Source organism: Poromitra crassiceps (genome assembly GCF_964638095.1).
Source record: "Poromitra crassiceps genome assembly, chromosome: 7".
In the NCBI taxonomy this organism is placed as follows: Eukaryota; Metazoa; Chordata; class Actinopteri; order Beryciformes; family Melamphaidae; genus Poromitra; species Poromitra crassiceps.
In genome coordinates this window covers 31,690,733-31,697,096 of record NC_139628.1, presented here as the reverse complement: position 1 = coordinate 31,697,096, position 6,364 = coordinate 31,690,733, and the positions used below count along the sequence as shown (strand labels likewise).

General features: G+C 45.8%; 1 long non-coding RNA gene across 1 annotated transcript; it reads right to left on the bottom strand.

The window, feature by feature from the left end:
* Positions 1-990: 990 nt before the first annotated feature.
* Positions 991-5,239, bottom strand: LOC310779537. The gene is made up of 3 exons (XR_014552841.1): positions 5,165-5,239; positions 3,787-3,827; positions 991-1,332 (listed from the first exon to the last, which is right to left on the bottom strand). It is a non-coding gene; the product is annotated as an uncharacterized lncRNA (long non-coding RNA).
* Positions 5,240-6,364: the final 1,125 nt, after the last annotated feature.

The window sequence follows — 6,364 nt, the reverse complement described above, 5'->3', positions numbered from 1 at the left end:
GTTGGCTGGTGAAACTGCGGAAGCTCCTTGTGGACCTTTGGGATGCAGCAGCCTCATGGTGTCTGTGGAGAAAGAGGAGATCCCTCTGGGCTGCATCAGCTAATATTCTTGAGTTGTGTTCCTGGATGTAGCCTGATCCTAAACCACAGAGACTGGCCAGCTGGAGGATCCCCCCCCTCGTCTGTCTGCAGAATATATATAGGGAGACTATAATGTTTTAATCATTGTAAAGCCACAGAACAGTAAAGAGGATATTGATGTAATGTGTGTAGTTCTTCATAGATCTAGCCTCTTCATTTGGATCTCAAAGTGCACCAGATTGATCCATTTTACTTTAAAATGTACAGGTGGGCATGCCCCCGGACCCCCCTAGAGGGTCCAGGGTCAGCCACATTCTCAGTGGGGCTGAGCACCCCTAAAGGTCTGATCCCAAAACCACCCCTGCCATCCAGCAACACCTGTCACCTGAGTTCTTATTACAACTCAAATGGCTACGCCCAATAGAATAGAATAGAATAGAATAGAATAGAATAGAATACTGCTTTATTAATCCCCCTCCCCAAACCGGCAACCCTCGGGCTACTGTATAGGCCACTTCTCAAAACTCTGGGTTAAAGGATGGCTTTACTCCGCCCCCACCAGCTGCAAGTCATTAGGGCTCGTTAAGGCTCTCCATGCAATTCTCGTGGATGTGCGCATACTTAAAAAATACAAATAAACAATAACTGCCGCCCTCGAGAAGATGCTGCCTCTCCAGCAGAACTTCCACAGCTCCGTTCTGACGCGTTGTGATGCGTCAGAATGGAGCACTTTGGAGGAAATGGGAGATCTCCATGAGGAAAACACAGAGAGAGGTAAACACTGTGCATGTGCTCATATTACCAAGATTATTAACGATACAAAGTGGGTTGATTACCGGTAAAGCCGTCCTTTAACTACCGCCCAAGTTGCCCACCTATTATTTCTACCAGCTTACCCTAATATAGCAGGCTAAAACTGGCCCTGCTCCAGAGTCGAGTATGTTTGGTCCTGGTCCATGGTGGCTGGATTGAGGCCCTGGTAGGTGGAGTCTGCTGGCTCCAGAGTCGAGTATGTTTGGTTCTGGTCCATGGTGGCTGGATTGAGGCCCTGGTAGGTGGAGTCTGCTGGCTTCAGAGTCGAGTATGTTTGGTCCTGGTCCATGGTGGCTGGATTGAGGCCCTGGTAGGTGGAGTCTGCTGGCTTCAGAGTCGAGTATGTTTGGTCCTGGTCCATGGTGGTTGGATTGAGGCCCTGGTAGGTGGAGTCTGGCTGGGATCTGGAAGCTGGAGGATCGTTCCCATAGGTGACACTCTGTGAAAATTGATAAGTTCAGCAAGGTGACAAGGCAGGACAGCACACCATCGGTAGCATGGGAAGAGTCCTCCATCTTGCATGTATCCTACATCTATCCTGTATTAGGCTGTGTTCATAGCGTTTTTGTTTCTCAGCATCAGCAGCCTTTCCTCATTGAAGACAAGGCAAGTTTATTTGTAGCACATTTCACACACAGAGGCAATTCAAAGTGCTTTACATCAAATGGATAAAAAGAAAAGAGCAGAGTTACGAGGTAAAAAGGTCACAGTGCAAAATTATTAAACAAAAATACTCATGTGAAATCATGTGCAGCATAAGATTATGCATTATTGTTGGTGAATTCTGAAAGTGCGCTTTTACCGGTTCGTCTTTCTGGTGACTCCCCCCCCCCCAATTATTAGGATATTTCAGCCTCACCGAAACCATGCAGGTTGGAGAAAATGAACTCATGTGTTGGCCTTGTCAACTAAGACAAATATAATCACTTCTCAGGCTCTTTCATCGGTTACTCGTATCAAACATATCACTTTGCACATGCTCACGTCCTTATGGCTTATTTTACCTATTCTCCCATTAAGAAACAACAGGTGCACAAATGGCAGCCGCTCCAGAAAAGCACTGCAGCTGGTGTTTTTTTCCCTCAGAGCAGAGCGCTTTCAAAAGCTGAGAAATGTTACAATTTTCAGAAAAGTGTCGGGTGATGTGAACCTCTTTTTTACAGCCGACCAATCGCAATGACGGAGAAGCTACCCCTTCCATAGCATCCATAGCAACAACAGGTATGGAGATAGTGGGGTGGAGAAATAGAACGTTGTAATCATTGAGATAAGCTAGCAGCAGGTGACGTTATCATCCCTCCTCACAAAAGGCAGATATTTTTCCATACCTAAAAAATGCTGACAAACGCTACGTGGACACAGGCCCTATACTGTAAATTCTATCTATCTCTTAATTATCTTTATAGAAATGACAGTTCCATTTCAGTCTGCCAACTCACATGAACCGATTATTGAGAATGAATGCAAATAATATTTGCATAGAGAGCTTAGTATGGCGTCTATGCTCTGATGCTGCAGCAGCATCGCTAGCTAGCAGAGCGGAACGCGGAGCGAGTGAGGAGCGGGAGCGGCAGGGTGAGCGAACCTGAGCCAAAGTTGGAGCGGTGCCAGATCACCCGCTCAAGTTCACTCCGGTAGAGCTCACAACATGAACATGATCGAGTCCGACCCAGGATTTTCTCTTCTGTTTTGTTCTTCTTCTGTTACGTGATTCAGTTCTTCCTCTCCCTCTCTCTCTGTGGGCGTGACGTGCACCGCAGCAGACAAGCTGCATGTGTGTACATTTGATAATGATAACGCGGTTTTGCGGACGTATTTATTTGTGCTTTTCAAACATTACCATTGAAAATATCAGAAAATAAATCCAAAATTGTAAATCCTCTGTAATTGCCGACTTTGTTTGCCAATTGCCCACTAGCCTTTCTTTCTCCTTTGCTCGCTGGTGCCTGGCTGCCTAGTGGAGCTGCGGAGAGGAAGAGGAACTTGAAACAGTGCGTTTAGTACAGCAGCTGACAAATCCTGGAGCGGAGCTTTTTGAAACTTGTGTTGAGCGGAGAGCGATATGGAGCGGAGCGGCCATGTGCGGCTGTGAGCAACAGAGCGGGGGGAACGGACCGCTCCTTGAGCGTGGAGCAGGAATTCTCATTGCTCAACTCCGCACGTGAGCTCTGCTACAGTAGCTAGCATTAAGCCAGATCTACTAAAGGTTTGCACCATGCAGTGCAAATCACATTGCGGGTGCTAAAACTGCACTAAGTCAACTGAGTCAAATTCCTCATTTGTAATATGATTACTCACTATGGCTGTTAAAATTAATCTTGAATCTTGAGATATTGAATCTTAAAACCTTGTTTTCTGATCTACTAAAATGGAAACCATTGACTGTATAATATATGGACAACATGTCTCCACATCCTACCTGTTCAAATGAAGCCAAAATCTTGCTTCAGTGAGTTGTCATCTTACTTGTCTCACGTCATTTGCAACCAGAGTTTGCGCAGTAGCCGCTTGACAGAGGTTTGAGAGTGGCTGTCACAGCTGTCAATCAGCCCTTTTTATATCATCAATTAACTAATAAAAAACAAACTTATCCGAAAAATTAGCACTTGAGCGGACACTTGAGCGTGATAAGAAGGCCTACCTAAAATGACAGCGACCCTGTAAAATGTATTTAATGTGTGCTTTGCTTTTTTAGTTTGGCTCATGTCCCAACCGCTAACATGGCGGGGGCGGGATTTATGACCTATACTGCAGCCAGCCAACAGAGGGCAATTGAGATATTTTGGCTTCACGTTTTGGGAGCTGACAAGACCTCCATCCATATAGTATACAGTATTATGGTGGAAACTAACTATGAGAATAAACAGAGATACAAAGAGTTAAAGGAATTCACCTGCAGGCTTATGGTGTCCGAGTTTCCCCTGGTGTTCGAACCTGTGGAACAGACAGTACAAAGTTTGTGTGTGTGTGTGTGTGTGTGTGTGTGTGTGTGTGTGTGTGTGTGTGTGTGTGTGTGTGTGCGTGTGTGCGTGTGTGCGTGCGTGCGTGCGTGCGTGCGTGCGTGCGTGCGTGCGTGCGTGCGTGCGTGCGTGCGTGCGTGTGTGTGCGTGCGCCAATTTGCCTTGTTGGGGAGGCACCACATTCAAATTCAAATATTTATACGCTTAGTCATATTTTCTTTATATATTAGGCCTACTCCATGGCCAAAATTAATCTTCAATACTAAAATAATATATTCATAATGAGAAAGAATCGTGATTGGTGTGTAGATGCCCCCCACCCCCTTCCATCACATTTGAATGTATGCAGTTCAAGCATTTTGTGTGGTGAGAGAAAACATGTTCACCAGAGGAACTGCTAAGAAAAGGTAGGATGAAAAGTACTTCCCCAAGTGTGCTCACCACAGTCAGGCTTTTCTTAACCCTGCCTGGTAACTGTGGGTGAGAGGTCTTCACAATTTATATCTCTCACCCTGTTCCTAAATGTAGACTAAGGGTGAGAGATCGTTTTCACAACTTGTGAAGATGTGCTTAAAAAAGCAAGGTCCACCCAACCGGCAAGCAGGGCACAGTTTAGTCTGAGCTAATGGAGCTGACTGATTGTGTTGTGAAATAATCAACAAGGATGGCTGGTGTCCAGCTAGATTGTGGTGAGCTGGTCTGGACTAAAGTCCAGGTTCATGCCATTGACTCAATGTGCTGCTGTTTTCACCTTCTGCAGGTTCCACTGTCACATCAACTCGCCTGAAGTGACTGCTACAGTTTTTGAGCTTGCCTTTGGTGGTATGGAGCCTTCCTTGTCTGTGGTGCTGAAGTCGCATTAGATCTCTGTGTAATGTTTGTTTGTTTTAAGTCATGCTCTGTAATGGTTTGGCATTTACTCTTCATTCAGGCCTTCGAACAATTATGATGGAAACAATGCATTTTAGCAAGAGGTCTTTGATATGAGTTGTATTCACAGTTAATTCAATGGTGTACAGTAATTTGTTGTTTGTAGCTTCATTGTCTTACATTGTCTGCTGTATGTGTGCGTTGAGCCTGTATTGTTTAAGTTAATGTAAATGTAAGCCTTTTATTGGCAGACAAAATTTAAATTTAAATTAACAGGACTAACTGTGTTAGTCCTGTTAAGAGGCTGCCCAGTGTCCTACACACACACACACACACACACACACACACACACACACACACACACACACACACACACACACACACACACACACACACACACACACACACACACACACACACACACACACACACAGCCTATACCTTTCCTATTGGCTGCCTGTCTGATGGGGACATTAGCATAGGTCACATCCACTGGAGGAGGTGAAGCACTGCTTTCTGCTGATAGGAGAGGAGAGAGGAGATCAGTTTTCAATCCACATGTTTACTATTAATAATGGTAACCCTTCATTTTACAGGTTCCTAACAACGTATGAACTACCACTAGTTGGTTAGCACTAAGTCAACGATTGTAATAGAGACACACTGACACAGCGACTCGTCTAGTTACCTCACAGATCTATTGTAACTATAAGCCCTTGTTCACACAGGACGCCGAACATAAGTAGAGCTCAGCTGAAGCTTGAAGCAGGCACAATTAAGCTGACCTGACGCCTAACCATTCACACAAGAAGCCTTCTCTTTTCCTCTCAGCGCCTCCTCGGGGTGCCTTGAACCCGCCCACAACCCCCATTGACTTCATGCCTGGCAGCTTCAAGCTTCACGCGTCACGGTTGGAAAATAGGCGTGAATCCTGAACGATCACTTGAGCTCAAGGCGTGAGCGTGCCTTCGGCGTAGCTTCAGCGTGACACGTGCGCGGGTGGTGTGAACGGCTTCGCCTGTTAACAAGGACGCCTAAATGAAACTTGTGGGTTCAGCGTAGGTTGAGCTTAGGTTGAGCGTTGCTTCGGCATATAGTGTGAACGGGGGCTAAGACAGAGTAAATCGTCTAGTTACAGTATAAATCTATTGTAACTAGATGAGTTTGATAAGTTTGGTACCTGCTCGTTTCCTCCAGAGCAGCAGTCCTCCAATCAGCAGCGGGACCAGTAGAACCACAGACACCAGCGCTCCTACAACTGGGAGGAGTGGAGGAGAGTCTGTGGAGGCGGAGTTGGGAGAAGGAAGGGAAGAGGCTGAAAGAGAGGAGAGAGGAGGAGAGATGAGAGGTTGTAATCTAGAAGGACGGGCTGGAGGAGAAACCTGGAGAAACTCCTTCAGTAAAGTGATGCAGTTTATTATCTGGTCAGTAAGTCATACGTAAACAACTGTAAAATAATAACTGTCATGTAATGTCACCAGGAGGTGAATGAGTGTCCTGACCTCTGACAGACAGCCAGCTCTCTGGAGATCGAGCACTACCAATATAACACTTGTAGGAATCTGCATCTGACTGTTGGACGTTACTGATGGTAAACTCTCCTTCAGACCCGGCTCTAATGCCGCTGCTATTCCCATTTCT